Source organism: Sciurus carolinensis, chromosome 6 (genome assembly GCF_902686445.1).
Source record: "Sciurus carolinensis chromosome 6, mSciCar1.2, whole genome shotgun sequence".
Lineage (NCBI taxonomy): Eukaryota > Metazoa > Chordata > Mammalia > Rodentia > Sciuridae > Sciurus > Sciurus carolinensis.
In genome coordinates this window covers 90767275-90786428 of record NC_062218.1, presented here as the reverse complement: position 1 = coordinate 90786428, position 19154 = coordinate 90767275, and positions in this window count along the sequence as shown.

Genomic DNA, 19154 nt, shown 5'->3' with positions numbered 1-19154 from the left:
TATTTTGTCATGCTAGAGTTGACAAGAAATTATTTTTATTTGAATTTTACTCAAAGCTCAATTTTATCTTCTGCATTGATTATGTTTGGTCCTGTAGATACCCAAAATGATTTCAAAATCAAAGGCCAGCAACGTATTTTGGTTGAATTCCACAAACATACTATAAAAATTTTAGAGCAATGAAGAACCCAAGGAATATATTTAACTTTTTATATTATTAAATGATACTAGGAATATGGTTTTGTCTGAACTGTCTTTTTATACTGCCCTCTTCAAGATAGCAGAGCAACAAAGGCAAACTTTGGAGATTATTTGATTTCTTACCTGAAATTAGTTGAGCTTTGGGAAGTGAAAATCAAAGTTCTATTTCAAAATGCTGGAAGGATGAAATGCGTACATGGCAGCCCAAAGACAAAGAGCAGAAAGGGAGCCACTTGGTATACTGAAGCATGTCTTGGAGCAGAGCTGTTAAGAAATGAGGAACACAAAGAAAAAATGGGGGAAAATAACCCTTCAAAGTCAATTAACAGAAACAGTTCTTCAAAATGAGAAAAGAAATTGGGAAGAGAGCATCTGGGAAGAAAAAGCATCTAGAATATCTTTAAAAGAAGTTACAAACTCAACTCTTACAAGTAAGAATTAGCAAAGCAGGATATGGGGTAAGGAGAAGATTATTACATGCATAAAGACCTACAGGTGCAAAGGATATTGCCGAGGGGAGAAAGGATATCGATTGTTTTGGCTGTGAGAAGGCTTCTGAGTGCAGAAAATGAGGAGGCAAATGGTTCCAGAAGGGTTGCCCAAGGAGCTGGTGCCAGAACATATACCGCAGAACTTCTCAAACTAATTATGTTAAAGGATGTCTTCTCCTTTTTCTCCTCCTCTTCCTCTTCTCCCTCCTCCTCTTCTCTTCCTCTTCTCCATTCCCCTTTCCCCTACTTCTTCTTGATTACTTTTAGAAAAATTCTGATGTATAGTGGACAAACAAAGAGTTCGACTGTTCAAAGCTCAGCCACACATTGAGCCATTCATAACTCCCTGTGTGACTCTGACAACACTGGAATGGTCTATTCCTTTGCTTAAATCGATTTCACTGATCACAGATAGAAGACACAGCACTGTCAAATTAGTATGAACATTTCTAAATGGTTATTCTTAACTTTTTAAATCACATCTCAAATTAGCTCCAGTTCATGGGCCATACGTTGTCACACCAAAGAAAGACATTTTGATTATATTATAGGTTCAGTGGAAATTACGGAAGGATTTTCAAATCTGAGTAGGATTAGAGGATTTGCATTTTAAATAATAAACAACATACTGGAGATGGGCAAGGGTAGAGGTAGGGAGTGGAGGAGACTATTGTTAAGGAGATATTAATCATAGACAGTAAGCATGAATATTTAAAGATGTATTGAAGATATATCTTATTAATAGATTGAAAGTAAAAACATGGTGAAAGAAGAACCAAGGATGATATGGGAATTCTGTTTGGAGCAGAAATGGGTAGATATTACTTTCAAAATGGGGAAACAAGGAATTTTGGAGAATGGACTTGGAAATTGTGGAATCAAGTGTTAAGTTTATGCTAAATATAAATGTGTTACAAGTGAGTCAAATGGATTAAGAACAACATTTGTTTAAAAGATTATCTTACTCTAGTTCAGTTAAAGCAAAATCCTTATATCACTGATGCCAGAATTCTAAGCAATCATTTCAACAATGGTTCTGATAAACTAATGAATTGCTCCAATGGTAATACTACTAAAAATGTTAGACCTCTTTACACAGTAATGTATCTATGAATATGTAAATTACTGACTTCTAAGTAGAATGAGTTCCCAATATGTGTATACCATCTAAAAAATGTCCCACTAACTCTTTATGAACCAACTTTGTTTCAGTTTTGGATGAGAAAAAGTGGATTTGCATTTAGAGTTGCTTTGCAAATATAGGTCTACACAGTTGGATCTAAATGGTGGAAATGGAAATACATCTTGTAAAATACCTCAGAGTTCCAGAAAGGACTAATAAACACATGTCAGCAAATTCCTTAGAGTTCCAAAGAATAACCTGCAGATTCACACTAATTAACTTCAAAGTTCCTGGAAAATTTGGCCCCAGTAACTGCCCCATTGATCCTTGCTTAGCACAAACAGCAACTTCATTCTCTGGTTGGCTGGAAAGTGCATGCCATGTTACCTGAAGAGCTTCTCATTTAGTAAGAAATGTCCTGATGGTATACATGACAACATTAACTCAAGACCTTAACCTCCCAATTGTATTTTTAGTAGTCTTACATAATGTGATGCTACCACAAAATATGTCATGCTATTTGCTGTATTTGGGGGTTAACTGTAACTTCTGTTAGGGCTTTTCCTTAAGAGTTCATCTATTTGCATTCTAGTATAAGTAGAGTTTGTCTTATAATTCTATCTCTAAAATTGTTTTTCCCTCAGAGAACAGGTTTAAGTATCATTCCTCTAACTTTGAGCTTCAGTGGAAATGAACACATAGCCCAAATAGTATATCCGATGCTGAAGATTGTAGAAAAAATTTCAAGCTATGGTTATTGGTATTTTATTTTTTAATGAATATTCCTTCAAGGGAAGGAATTTACCTCATTCTTTCCAGTTTCTATTTCCTGCAGTGATTCTCAGTGCATAAAATGAAAAGTAAGTTATTTTATTGGTAAAATATCATTGAAAAATATAATTTACTTTGTTAGTCCACCAATTTTCTCAGAATATTCAGTAGTGGAAGCATATCCTTAAGGAATACATTTAGTCATGGTTGAAAAACTTAAATATGACAAATTCTTCACTTTGAAGACTAAGGGTTGACAGAGGGCAACTACTTCAACTTCAGAGATGAGACAACAACAGTATTAATTGTTGCTAAATACATTAGACATATCCTTTATTCCCTGATGAGTCATATCTGTGTGGTATGACTTTCTCAGCGATATTGTTGTGAACAATGTATTAGATTCTTTACTCTGATTTATCTCAGGGAACACAGTTTTAATGACAAGATTTGAACCGGGTATTAGCTGGTAGCCCCACAAGCTACCAGGCAGGTTCTAATGCTCATAGGTAATTTATTTAAGAGTATTTTTTACTCTTATTTGTGGAACAAATTCCCTACAAATGTATTGTGGATTCTCTTTTTATGCCTTTGAAAAAACTTTTATACTAAATATAAATATTTCTCTCTGGGCGAGATTAGATTCTGCTGAGCTGGTATCTATAACTATCCAGGGTCTGCACAGCTATTATCCCTAATGCACTGTCTGCATCAAGTGGTAATAACTCAGTCAGCTCTGTGCTTTCTAAACCAATCCTCAAACCCACTCCATCAATTTTTGTATGTGACTAGTGCTAGTTCCAGTTGCTTGCTAAAATCACATACTTTTCACTGCATTCAGGTCCCAAAGCAGTAGGTACTGTTTGTTAAATCTGCAGAGAGATTTAAATTATTGGTTATCAATACTCTACAGTTGTTATTGCTAAGGAATGAGATTTTTTTTATTGTCAGACTAGTTCTCCAGATATCAACTGGCAAATTTTGAAGGAGTTGCTATAGATTTCAGTGCTCTTGGGATTTTTTCTCTTTAATCAACACAACACTACATAATTGATAACACCTCTAGAACTCTACCTAATATTTACAATGTGAAAGTGGGCTTTTTGTTTTAAAATAGAACCAGTAACTCCTGGAGATGTTATGATTAAACTAGTCAGGAAACAGAGATCAGCAAAAGCTCTTACCCTGAAAAATTTATCCCTATATACATCTTCATTTTTTTCCATCATTAGTACTCAAGTTCACCCATTAGGCTAGGCAGGTGAAATTTTGAATCTTCTCTTTGTGCTGGGGATTAAAATATAAGACAAATGTCTGAACTTTTATTAGAGAAAATTGGCACATAAACAATAGTAACAAAAAACCCTACAAACTTGTGTGTTAATTATGGGGTTAAAGCTAAGTAAAAGAAAAAAAAAAAGATAAGTAAAGACACTTTTTTGTTGTTTTTAACTGATGGAATCATGGATTTTACCTGGGTATAGTGGAAAGAAATAAGCAATAGACTTGAATCTTGAAGAGTTGTTGCAGGTGGAGGAGATGAGAAAGACTCTTTAGCCAAAAGGAAATTAATATGAAAAGGCAGTGTCAGGAAAAAAGCATGCTTTTCCTCCATGTTAATACAGCTTCTCTTTTGGTGTGACTAATCTTTAATGCCACATGTCATTTACAACCCCTATCTGTATATAGGTTGGGTGATAAAGGCAAAGGATACCATTTTGTGCTAAAAAATAAAAAGAGGTATGATGAGATAGAATTTTATGCTTAGATCATAACTTACCATGAAGAGACTTTTCATACTAGTAAAAGTAGTCATTATTTCCAAAGTAAGGATGAATTTTTTTGGGGGGATGGGTCACAACTTCTATAAATAGATAATTCTGTTAGTCCAGAAGCAGCATATGTAATAAAAAAATTTCCATATATTTTTTCATAATTGCAGTCTCTTTTGAAAAGATAAGGCATTGGAGAGGAATATATTGTGAATAAATCCCTCCAAAAAAGCCAAAAGATTATAGTCAATTCCTTCTTGGTTTTTCTTGAGGTTTATGTTTATAAAGAGAAATTTTGCAGTTGTGATATCAATAAAGTAGATTCCAGTAGGTTTAAATTCTTGGTGAGGTCAATTACTCAACAAAAATTGTTCTTTTCCTGTTTACAAGCTTGTATCTTCATTTCTGTCCACAAACCCTTTCTTATTTCAACCATGTTGTTCAAATCGTTTTTCTTTAACATTTTCTCTTATGACACAGATCAACAGGGGAATCAGTTCTATTAAAGAAGATCTTTAGAATGAAATCAACTGTGGAATGTTTTACAAATGTGGTTCAATAAACTCCATATAATTTCAAAAGAAAATGATGCCTACAAGAACATCTTGGGAATTAGCATAAAAAACACTGTTTCACTTAGACTCAAGCAAGAAGGACCTTTGGGAGAATAGGACTACTTTCAAATGCCTGATGGGGGAAAAAATCTCTTACTGGGGTTCTAAAGAACAAAATTTGCATATTAATAGAAGATTAAAGTGCCCATCAAGTATTCTGAAGCAGTTACTTTCTCTTGTCTATTTTGTTCTTCACATAAACATCTTTCATAATAAAAAGAAACTTGTGCCATTGCTATTTCAATGAGTCTCCAAGGTTTCCTGTTACAATAGGGCAGATTTTTGAAATGTCTAAAACCCTTAAATAAAGCTCTTTGGATTTTTACTTTTTAACAGCAATGAAAGGGTTATGCTTAGGAAAAAAAAAAAAAGAACACTTTGAAAGAAAGGTTGTAACAGAAAATTTTGTGTAGAAAAGACACCTACCACCTCAAAAAGAAAAGAAAATACAACAAATAAATTAATGAATAAATAAGTAAACCTTTGAAATCTCTTGAAATGAGTAATATGTACATATATTTCAAAAGTGAATATTAGAAGTAGTAACAGGAAAAAGAAAGCACATTCATAGATGGAAAATTGTACTGAGGCATTTTAATAGCGCTCTATTGTGCCCCAAATACTATTTTTGCTATGTATTTCCCATGTTAATTTCTGTTAATATTGTGAGGATACTCTTGTAACAAAAGGTAAGTGTTGTGCATCATGAACATCCTTAAAATTTAAAATCCAAAAATTTACTTGAAATAGAAAATACAGAGCAAAGTTAATGTAAAAATTTGCACTATAAAAAATTGCTCTTGGTGCATCCTAAGAATATTTTGCACACTTCATGGGTTTCTCTTCATTCCCCTTTCCCCATTTCTGTTTCTGTTGGTTTTGCAGCTGCCTTCAAGTTCAAAGACCTGAGAGTATTGCCTTTCTACTGCTTTATCTGGAGTTTGACAAGGAGCAGTCATATTCAGTCACATGGAACATGAGTTTTTTTTTTTTTTCATTGATTTTAATACAAACGACTGCTATTTTTCAGATGAATTCTCTAAGCTGGACAATTTACTTTTTAAAGAATAGCATCTGTCTGTCTCTTCAATTAAGAATGTGTGGAATAAAAGTGAATCATATGTGGATTACCTCTTCACACTCTCTCAGGGTTTTAAATGTGAAATAACCATTTCCATTATGATTAGGCTGGTATTCCCTTTCTATGAATGTATTATATGCACCCTCAGCTTGAAAATGATATTTTTACAATGGACTTCTGTGTGCCTATTTGGTTTTGCTTTGCTGCTTTCAGCTCCTAGGACTCTCTAACCCCAATGACAAAGAAGCCCAGAAAAGTGTGGGGACTTGAGCTGCAAGCTTTGGGAAACTCACCTCATGTGGAAGTGCTCCTTCTTTTCTCTCACTTTGAAGATGCTCACAAAGCTTCCTCTCTAGCAGCGCCAGGCATTCCTGTACCCTGCTCTAGCAATTTGCTGTCAGAGTTCAGGTTGTATTAGGGACTTAAAGGATGCTTTTGCTAAAAGCACTGACTCTTCACTTGGGCCAGCAGATGTCCGAAGGGTACCTAAAAACAGGATAAAAGTTTGACATCTGTTTTAGATAGCTTTTTGCTGCTGTGAACAAAGATCCTGACAAGAACAATGTACTGGAGGAAAAATTCATTTTGGCTTATGGTTTCAGAGGTTCAGTCCATAGTCTTTTACCTCCTTTGCTCTGGGTCCAGGGTATGGCAGAACATTATGGTAGAGGGTGTGGCAGAAGAAAGCAGCTCAGAACATGGAACCAGGAAGCAGAGAGAGCATTCCACTCACCAGAGACAAAATATAAACCCCAAAGGCACATGCTCAATGACCTACTTCCTCTAGTCACACCCTACCTGCCTAGAGTTACTGCCCAGTTAATCCATATCAGTGGATTAAAACATTGATTTGATTAGGTCACACTTCTCATAATGTAATCATTTCACCTCTGAAAATTCTGGAATTGTCTCTGGCATGAAGTTTTTTGGGACAGGTCATATCTAAACCATAATAGTATCTCTGCCTTTACATCACATGATTCCTTTTGCTACTTTAAACTTTGGGTCATATTCCTGCTTACTTCTGCATATAGATATTTATCTCCACCTTACTCTCTGACTTGTTCCTTTAGAGTCATTGTCCTGTAATCACCTTGAATTCCAGGAAAAACAGACTTGATGGATAAGCATCTTGTGATAAGAGATAAGACTATCCACCAGGCAGCAGCAACTTTCTTATGGCCACAAAAGCCTTGTTTAGTCATTGTGTGATATCAACCAGACCAGACCATAGCCAAGATTTCCATCTATGTAAAACCCTTGCCCTTCTTGTATAACCCCAAGACTGTTGTTAGCCATTTGGAGAGACAGACTTTTATTTTTTCTCCCCAGTGTGGCCATACTGAGAATAAATTCTTTTCTTGTCTTCACCATCATTTGTCTGTTCCACTGTCCTTTTGGGATAAAGGCCAGACCTTGTCCATGGGGTCTCTCAGAATCAAGCCTCTGGCCTAAGACTCCACTTACAACTGAGAAGCAGCTCCAATTTTGGATGAACTTCAGTGTTCCCAATTATATTTTTTGTTGTTATTCCATCATTCTTGCTGATATACTTTCAGTTCTTGGACTTTTCAATCTTATCTTAAATATCGTAGTATTTACTCTTGTTTTGTCATGCACTTCTTTTTCTCTATCCTTTTTGGACATTAGGTGCTTCCAAAAATGCTTCCTTAAAAATAAGAAATATAAAATTAAGATATCCAGAGGAAGAAGTCTCCTGAGCAGACATTTCTTCCCTTGTTTTTCATTCTTGATATGAATCCATAGAGTGGAACCAATATCAACATTTTTAAGAGAAGTTGATTTACAAGTTGTTTCTGTCCGTAATCATGAAAACTTTCAAGAAATCATTGTAAAACCCTATTTTGAAGGAGATCTGTTCAATTTTGTTGGATAGAAAGGAAACAAAAATGCTACCAAGTGACCTTAATTATTTTTGTAGTTAATAGCAAATTTCTTTTATTTTAATTGTCATTAATATTATTTTGATAAAAGTCTCGTTATTTCTTCATGAATTCAGGTGAGTGAATCATGATATAAAATGCAAGGAAATACCAGAAGCTGTTTGTTAAGACTTTTTTATTTTAAGAAAACAACTATAAGTCAGACACAATTATTTTGCCAAACATGACAAATTACTTCCTAAATACCAGGTCACTAGATTCTGTTTGCATCTTATTTGGATTTGACTCTGTTGATTAAATCCCCCTTCTTTACCCTCAAGACATCATTTTCTCCTACCTTATTTACCTCTCTTCCCTATATCTACGACCTAGGTTCTGGTTCTGTTTGTTGTGGGGCTAGTTTTTTAATAATTTTATTGTTATAATATGAACCAATGTGTGCTCATTGTAGAAAATCTGACAAATGTAAAAAAAAGTGAAGAATTCTAGATAATTATGTAGTATACATTTCAAAATGCTAGAAGAAAGGATTTTGAAAGTTTTCACCTCAAAGAATTGATTAAGGCTTAGGGAGATAAATATATTAAACCTGATTTAAACATTTAATGCATACATGTATTGAACATTTCATGGTGCCTCATTAATATGTATAGTTTTTATGTTTTTAAAACATGCATCATAACATATTTCTGTTGTTGGGCATTAAAAATATTAGGTTCATGCTCTACACATAATTTTATAATTTTATTTTACTTAACATGTCATAATCTTTCCCCACATAATGACATTTTTCTACAATATGATATTTAATCTGTTTGGAGTTTCATTATGAGATTTTTACACAATTTGATCACTCCCTTATTGTATGACAGATAAAATGTTTATGAATCTTTGAACACTTAGGTCAGACTACATACCTCAAAATGGACTTTTTTTAGGATACATTCCCCAAAGTACTAGCATATTCAGATTTTGTTTTATAAAAAATAAAATATTTCCATATAATAAAAACAATAGACATTATTGTGGGTAAATGAGGAAAATAAACCAAGTGAGTAAAAAAAATTACTATCATATATCTCAAGAAAAATAATTTATATTCATTAAAACCTGGTACATCTGATTTTATAAAATATTATCTATATATCAAATAAAATTATTCATAAAAATCATACATTTTTAAATTTTTTACTTTTATAATATCTTTCTATTTTAAATGTGTTAGCTAATACTATGATTTTTAATGGCTAAAGAGTACACAACTGTATGGCATAGTATATTTTTAAATAAATTTCGTATTTTTTTAACAATGGGGATGAATTGCAACTAGAGGCTCTGGGTTCAATCCATAGGACAAAAAAAAAAAAAAAAAAAAAAAAAAAACCTGGAAAAAGAAAGAAAAAGAGAAAGAAAGAAAGAAAGAAAAGAAAAGGATGAATTACTGCAGATAAATTTTTGCTCATTCTTATCTTTATTTAAAATGATTTCTGAGAACTAGAATTACTGAGTCAAAGAAAAATTATTTTAAGATTTCTTATAATATTACCAGTTTATCTTTTAATAATATTACCAAGATAATTTGAATAATTTACCTTAGCAATATTGGGGACCATTTTTCTATGCTCTTAACAAAATTGACTTTTCTGTTTTTTTAGTCAAATATATAGAAAATACCTCAACATCAATGTTAAATTTTCCTGAAAATTTTTACATGAAAATTCAGTTAGTATTTCTTTTTTGTTCTAATGGGTGAAATATTTATTATTTAAAAGTTGTATTTGAAATTATCTCAAAATATTAAGTGCTATTTAAAAAATATTACAGAATCTTTTTTTTCCAAGTCTGTCTCAAGTTTCTTAATTTTCTAGTGGTATTTGTACACACAGTTAAAAATACTGTGTAACCAAATCAGTTTATTTTTAATTTGTGTTTCCTTTTTATTATTCACAGAAAGTTGTCTCTGATATAAGAGATTTTCACTTTTCACTTTTTTATTTGAAAAATGTATAAAATATTAATAAAAGCATTATAAGAATGTAAAGGACTGGGAAGGGTCTAATGTACACTAAAAAGTTAACCTACCACAATTTCATGGATGTGGATAGAAAAAGACTTCTGCGTCAGAGGTGAGCAACACATTACTCATACATAGCAATAGCAATAGCTAGAGTCATTTTGTGCTGCTTATTAGATCTATGATTTTTGCATGACAATATTAAGAGAGAAAGATGGTACCTATATATTCAACTGGTTACATTATAGGAAAGGAATCTTGGGCTTATGGAATATGAGCTTTTTTATGATGGATAGTAAGTATGCCAGCCCTTTCCTTTGGAGGGAGATATTATGTCTTCCAGAACTATAGATAATAGGAGAGACACTATCTCAATATTGGTTATTTGTTATATAAATATATTTTAAAAGATAGTAAAGAGGTTTAGGACATATTAGTCCAAAATGTAGTACCTTGACATTTGAGAAAATAGTAGAAGCAGGAAGATCTCTGACATTTTTCTACACGTCTCTGGAGTACGCTAAAAAATAATTCTAAGGTAATTATGAAAAGATACTCTCCTTATACTTAAATAAAAGGAATATTCTTGTCCCTGGAAACAAAGTGACTTAAGGAAAAACCTGAAAAAATAGGTTTTACTATGCTCCCCTAAGTTTATCATTAGATGACACCTTTGTCTAATTATAGTTCTGTATGACTGTTTACTGTTTATCAAACCTAAGCATAAACTTGCATAGATTTCCTTGCATGTTTGAGTCTTAATTTCTGAAGTTTCTCATGACATATAAAACTGTACTAAATAAACAGGTTTTTTTTTTCTTATTAATATGTCCTATGCTATAGGGACCGACACCATGAAACTAGCAATGGATGGCAGAAAAAGTCTTCTTTCTCCTGCAATATTAAAAAGCAGTTAATATTTGTAATATACTTATTCATCATGTATCTAAAACTCAAATATAAATTGGCACTCTGTATTTTATCTGGCAGTCCTCTATGGTTTTCCTATGAAACTTAGACATAAGTATAACTTCACAGAAAATTTTTATATTGAGGGCTGACAGATATTCATAGGATTAAAAGGTCCTGATGCAGTTTTTATTCCTAATTTTTAATTTTTTGCATTGAGGTTTCTATTCATATTGCTTAAGTTGCTATCTCACTGCTACATTTGGTGTATGCTGTATAATTATGTTTTCTGTAGACTTTTTTTCTTTACCTTTTCTATACATCATCTTTCTAGCTTCATGGCTATTATTTGCTTTACTGGTTAGGAAGGTGTGAGGCTGTCTATGTGGGTCTCAATGCAATCAGCCTAGTGAACGCTTCCAGGGGCCATGTCTCCTGCCCCTGCATTGGGTATTAGAGATAAAGCTGTCAACGTTCAGTTTATAATCTGTAAGAATTCTCTGCCTAGCTTCTTCCTTTTCTTCATTTTTGACACCGGATCTTTTACTTTTATTACTTTTAAAAACTTGTGTTCTAGCTGGGGAGATAGCACAGTTAGTAGAGTGTTTGCCTTGCAAGCACAAGGCCCTGGGTTCGATCCCCAGCACCACAAAAAAAAAAAAAAAAAAAAAAAAAAAAAAGAAAGTTTGTGTTCTATTAAGCACTTTTATGCACTCAATAGAAAAAAATCCCTATCAATGTTAGTCTACCACTGACATTACTCTGCTAATGCTTTTTCTAAGTCTCAGTTTCCTCTTATTAAATATAATAATAGTGCTCCTCTTATGAAGCTGTGAAAATCAAGAGGTTAATTAAGAAAACCATAGACCCTAAAACATAGAATGTAATTGATAATAAATCAGGTTTTGCTTACATTTTCAAGTTTTTCTTCTATTTGAGTGCAAGTTGCTCTTTCAATATCATTTACAAATTTGGGTTCTGCTGGCATCATTAGTTTTCTTACATTCTTGCTCTTATTTTAAAAGATTCTCCATGCCCTCCAGCCAGTTGCTTTTATATATTTTATAGTTTATCTTTATTTCAGAGAGCAAATATTTTCTTGAATATACAAGTGAGTATAAACAGATGCTATCAGAAATTCTTTTCCCTAGTATTATTCCAAAGCAGATTTGTTCTTTTAGTTGTTTTCCTTCTTTCCATTTTCATTGTTATAAAAACTTCCACTCAGTTGTGTGTGAGTTTCATTTCTGTTTACTTATTCTTAATTTCAGAATAGTGTTTCCATGCAAACAGATGCCTCAATGGAGAATATCTGGGTTTTTCTTGGGTCCAGGATCCTGCTTTCCAGGATCATGTTGGATGACCTTTCCAGGTATTCACAGAACTATAAGCTAGTTAGATGCACAAGCAACAGCTGGAGAGTGTACGTTTACTTCATGGAGAACATGAAGTTCAAGTTTTTTTTCTACTTGCTGAAATCCAGTGGCCAGATTTACACAGTCAGATTTCAGTTTGGCATGAATTTTCTTCTAGCTCTCTATTTTTGCAACATCAATATAAAACTCTAGTATTTAGTGTGGTTTTTGTTCCTGGAATAGGTTTAGTTGTCTCTCTAGTATTAAAGTCACAGACCTGCATTGCTTTCCCCTGCAAATGAGGAGATAGGAGTGTACAAAGTCAGCCATTACATTTTATTGGGTATCCATGAAGAACAGACCACACAACTAGGTATTAGAGGAAGAAAATAATGTTTTCTGTTTATCATAGCCTCAGTTTCAGCAATGTGTTACCACGACAAATTGAACCACATAAAGTATTAACATTAACTACATTTTTTATAGTGTCCATTACCTGTTTTGTCCTATTTTCCTTGACTTTTAAAAAATCTATTTGGTTTATAAAACTAAAAGTATCAACAAAACAGGGAAGAAGATTGACTGTTAATCATAATGCTGTGACTTTCTACTATCTTAAATCATTTACCACGTGGAATTCTTTGATCTTTAATTTTCCAAATAACAGTTCAAATAGAGAAATACAATGCTATTCTTTTGGCACCTCTTTATATGTAATTCCCGATTTAAATTTAATTTTATTTCTTTTTTTCTGTCACTTTTTCTGGACATATTTTAAATCATCCCACTAAAGGAGATTAGTTTCATTACTTAAGAATTTGAAATTACGTTTATATCAATTCAATGTCTGAATTATGCCAATTTTATTTCATTATTTTGATCCACTCCAAATAAAAGTATTAACTCTAGAGCTATGGGACTAGAGATATAGAATGGTTTCACTTCTACAATTCACTTATATTTTCTTCACTGATATTTATTTTCACAATACCTGAGCATCAATGTAAGAAATAAAAATTTATGGAATTTAGAATATGCAGAATACCACAAGAGGAACTTTAATCCATGGTTCTTTATTTTATCCATGGTTTATCATTTTTGTATATCCATTTTATCATTTCCTATGAATAGGTCTAAATTTATATCTTGCAAAAACTTAGAACACTACATAGTATTTTTATATAACCAACTTGTTACTAGTAAGATACCATAACTATTTTTCCATGTCATTATTCCTTTTTTGACATCAGTTTAAATGGAGGCATGACATTTCATTTAACCAATGCCATATTGAGGGTATTTTAGTCTCTTTCCATATTTTTCCCATTTTAAACAATATTTTCATGGACATTTTTTTTCAGACACAGCTGTAATTCTTTCCTCAGGGCAAATTTCCCAAAATGAAATTGCTGGATCGAAGAGGATACACTCTGCAAGAGGTTGGCTATGTGCTGTTTCATTTCTCTACTGCAAGGATGCTTCAGTCTCTAATCCCATCAACAGTTTACCACTAATTTTTAATGGGTATTGTAAGGTTTTCGACATAGCCAATAGTGCTGGTGAATTTAGAGCTGTTACTCAGTAAAGTCATAAAGACAATATGAGCTTAATATAAAAAATTTCCTGTTCTCTGATTATGTTTCCAGTTCTGTGCATCTCACAGTACTTGCATTTGGGAGATACACAAAAGCATATGATATTGTCCCTTCCTTTACAAACTCATTCAGCAGAATAAATGTACCCATGTGATATGTTAAACAGACGTTTACATCAATATTTGATTAGAGTCTAATTTGTTTTCTAACAATTACACGAATCCTAGAATATCAAAAGACTATGACCTAAAATGAACTGATGAAACCAGAGGGGTATTTGCTACAGGGTTTAGTTGAACTTCAGGGAATGAGTGATTTAAACGGACTTGATGGAGGAGGGTAGGAGGTGAACTTTGTATAAACAAAACTTCAAAATGGGCAGGGCATATTCAGGTATGATAAGGAAAGAAGGAAAGGAACTAACAATTACAGATTTCTTACTATTCGCTAGTATCTATGCCAGGTAATTTACTCAAAACAACTCTAAGACAGTGGAATTAATCTGATGTAACTTTCCTATGTCCAAATGGGAATACACCATAGTGAATCTCACCATCGTGTATGTCCACAAGAAATTAATTGAAAAAAATAATAACAAAGGGTACATGAGAGAAAAATCAATTGAGAAAAGGGAGCAGGGGAAGTGAAAAGGAAAGGGAAAGAAGAGGTACTGGGGTCTGAATTAGAATAAGATGTATTCTAGGTTTATATAATTATGTCAAAGTATATTCTACTGTCATGTATAACTAAAAAAGAACCAATTAAAAAAAGAAAAACTATTAATGTTATTATTCCCATTTCACTGCATTCCAGGTAGTTCCATTACTTTTATCTAAGCATATGTGCTTATAACTTACAAAGGGTTATCTACACAAATCAGTGATTTGCCTTATTTCCCACCCATTTGGTTTATGATTAGGCTGATTTACTTTTTCCCCCATACCAGGGATAGAACCCAAGGGTGCTTTACCCCCGAACTACATTCCCTGCCCTTTGCATTTTTTTTTTAATAGAGTTTCAGTAAGTTGCTGAAGCTGACCTGGAAGTTATGATCCTCCTTAGCCTCCTAAGTTGTTAGGGTTACAGGAAAGCTGATACAAGCACCAGTGTCTAGGCACCAGTTTTAGAGTTGATCTCTCCTTTAGAATTGTCTAGGTTTGAATGTTTTGGTTCACTGAAAAGGTTAATAATTTCAATTTTGTGACATTGAAATAAAAGGGTTCATAATTTGAAGTGTGAAATTTTATAGGAAACATTATTCTGTTCACTAGGTGAATATGACAGCAACTGTGGTCTTGGAGACTTTTTGGGTTTCTGGAGTCGCTAGTGTTTTGTGTCACACATGCATTGTCACCCTGAGTCGAGCATCTAGGCATTTAAAGTCAGTCAAGTGTAGGGTCTCTTCAGAACTAGAATATACCAGTGAAGTCCTTCATTTGAGTCACAATTATAGGTTCAGCAAAATTAGGAAGTTGTCACTTAACATGACCACAGGAAAAGTAAAGCATTGACTGATGTAAAGTGATGTAATTATGTCTCTTTATTAGGACAAAGTAAGGTGCAGGGTGAGGCAATAGGGCAAGTCTAGATTAGTTATCTTTAATGCAATAAATGCCAGGACAATTTTCCCCAGTTGAAGTGTTAAGTGCAAGCTGGATGCCTTAACTGTTAATCACAGCCAAGTCGATGTATGTGGAAACAAGCAAGGTTACCAGCAAAGCCAGAATCATGAAGCTATTTACTAATTTAAGCCAGAACTCAATCCCAGGTATGTTTATGGTAATGTCATGTTCTTTGCACACATTATTATTTGTGTGGGTAGACTGGCATAACTTCACAAATGGATTTTGAGAATTAGGGGAAATAATGTTGGAAAGTTAAGCTAGGACCAAATTATGGGAATTTAGTATGTGAAGTTGGAATTTTGCAGACTTGTTCCTTCTTGTTGAGATACATCTAGTTTGATCTCACCCTGTACTCTTTCTCAACTTGCTTGATAATAGGACTCACATAGGTTGCTTGCTAAGGGGATCCTTAGACTTTCCCTAAAATTTTGATTGAGGGAACTGGGAACAAGATTCTGCAATCTGAATCTTTAACATAAGCTTCAAGTTATTCTCTGGAAATCATGCTTCAAAAACCTGCCAAATTTGTTACCTGCTAGTGGGCTATGCTCCTTGCTCTATTCTGGTGAAGAGTTGTTTGTTGAGCTGTTCCTATGAAGAAAGTGCTGTGGGAGACTCAGAGGAGAACAGAGTTGAGCCCCTGCCTTTACCAAATTTCCTTTGGTAATTGAAAGATGCTTGTTAGCATCATCTGTCTCAACCACTTATTATTAGGCAGTCAATTTAGTAAGGGAAGCATTTATTATGACTTGATTTTCTAGTTTAACAAAAGGCATTTGAAAATATTGATTACTATTCACCTGGTTAAAAATATGTATATCATGACTGTGTGTATTTTCTGTTTTTCATCTGTATTTTCATTGTTATAAAGGTAAAAAATCATTTATATAAAAATATAATTGCAATTTATGCTTTTATTATAGTTCTAGATTTGAAATACGTAATTAAATTATTAAGGAAAGGCCTGATTTCTCATAAATATGAAAATTTCCTATTGCTTATCTTGATGTTCAAAATGTCAGCTTGGGAGATATTTTAGAAAGCATGGAACATTTAAATTTTAAATTAAAAAATCTTGGCACCATACTTTTTTCATGTGATTACCTAGAAAATTTATAATTCTTAAACCTCTATATTATTTTGACAGCCCAACTCTTTAAATGTATCATCAATTTAAGTTTCCATTCTTTGTTTACTAGGAACATTTTCACCAAACTAAGAGATATCAAATAAAATACAAATCCCAGTTAAGATTGTGTATAAACATAGAAACCACTTTGCTTGAACTATTTAGATATTTCAAACAAAACTATAAACTTTAGTAATCATAAGGGACATACAAACTCTCTAATTTTGACTATTTTTAAAAAATCATCAGCCAAAAATCTACCTTTACCTGAACTTGTTAGGTACTTCAGGAGAAACAAACAATCAAGAAAAAAAAAAAAAAAAAAAAATCCAGGTAATTTTCATATTTTTTCCACTTATTTTTCTTAGGGTTCTGGCCCCATTTTAACATCTGACATCATCAGCTTCTCCAGGGCATCTGCAACCTGAATTGGGAACACTGTTTTTCTATCTTGAGAAACTGTGAAGCTTAGATTGGGCAGGACTGAATATAGTGCGTCATGTGATTCAGATCCCTGGGTGTTAAGCATCCTACCTTTGAAACTTGTTATGTTCTCAGCATTCACCTTCACTCTCCTGATTTGAGCACCTTCCAGTTTATTCTTCACTATTGGCTTTTCTGTTCAATTTAGTTCAGTCTAATGTTCTGATTTTTTTCCTTCTAAAGGACAAGAACTAATGCTCTAATTTAAAGGACTCAAGTACCATTTTTGCCCATTCTTCATCAGAGATTGCACTATTCAAGTACTTTGCTTTTTTTAGATGAATGCCCTAATTTGTTCCTGTTATACAGAGTGAGAAATCTTAGCTCTATATTAAAAAGGTCTCATCACTAGCTTCAGATACCTTGGAATATGAATACAATGAAAGTAGCATTGAGTGAATAAAAGGGTCTCTGACTTTAGGAATGAAAAATCCTTAAAATAAAAGGTCAAAATTATCTTTTTGGAATAACCAGAAGGAACCTCCAAAGGTAAGATAAATAATTTCTTTGAGTCCCAAGACAGCTGAATTTGAAATCACAATTTTCTAAATTATTGCAAATAACAATATGAAGGCATATTTGGAAAACAAAAATGTTGGTAAGTAGATATAGTCAATATTTAAGAAAATCTTGTAAACATATAACCAAAGAAAGTCATATTTATAATTATTAAAACTTACCAAACCTGGCATTAGGATGAAATAACTTTTTTTTTTTAGAGCTAAAACAATGTAAAAGTTAAGCCACATTTGACTGAAAACAAATTCAAGTATATTTCACCTGATAAATTTGTTGGACTAAATCTGTTTCATTAAATATGATTGGACCTAAAATATTTAGTTGTTTTCAGCAATTTTCAGCTCTAAAGGCAGATTATTGAGTGGTAATGAATGGTCAATAATAGTTACATCAGGGAAGGACAGCAGACAGAATGAAAATGTACTATTCTTTTTGAGTGGTTAATGCATGTTTAGAAAACATGAGCAATTAAAACTAGGTATATATTTATCAGAGTTTTCTCCCCTTTTTAAAAATGGAAATATATTTGATAGCAAAACACACAGATCTTAAGTGTACAAAACAATGAGTTTTAGCATATGCAGACATCTCTGTTAGTCCTATCTTTCTCAAGGTATGAAAATTTTATTCAGATAAGAAAATTCTCATGTTCCATTCCCTGTCTCCTTCCATCCACAGAAACAATGGCAGTTCTGATGTTTGTCACTATAGTTTAGTTTGCTTTCTAAAACTTCATATAGAGTCTTTATATGTCTGTTTTTATCCATGTAGTTGTAAATACCAGCTCGTATACGTATACGTGTATTGCCAAGTAGCAGTGTATTGTTGAATATACCACGGTTTGTTAGCAGATAGACATTTAAAATATAGCTTGACACTTATGAATAGAGCTGCCATTAACATTCATATATCCATCTTGGTTATGGATATTAACTTTATTTATTTTTGGTAAATAGGAGTAAAATTTCTGGAAAAAGAATAGTATGTTTAATTTATAAGAAAATTCTATACAGTTTTCTGATACTATAGTACCATTTTTCATGTCTAACAACAATATATGAGTTCTGTTTTATTTTCATTCTTGCCAAAATTTAGGGTTTTTAGTATTTTAGGACATATTCTATTTGGTACATGAGTATTTTACTGCATTTAATTTGCATATCCCTGATGTCTAATAATTTTTGGAACTTATTGACATTTATTATTGCACATTTGTCTATCTCCCTTTGTAAAACCTGTCATCCATTTTTACCTTATTTTCTCCATATTTTTGTTAGTGCACTATAGTTGTACATAATGGCAGGATTTGTTGTTACAGAGTTGTACAGGCACAGAATACAACAATATAATTTGGCCAATATCATTCCCCAATATTTCCCATTTCTTTTCCCTCTTTTCCTCCCTTGGTCAGTTTCCTCTAGTGAACTAATTTTTGAATTTTTATGGGCCACACCCGCCCCCAGTCTTTCTTTTCTTCTCTAGATTTCTACATATGAAAGAAAACATTTGACCTTTAACTTTCTGAGTTTTGTTTATTTCCCTTAACAAAATCTTCTCAAGTTCCATTT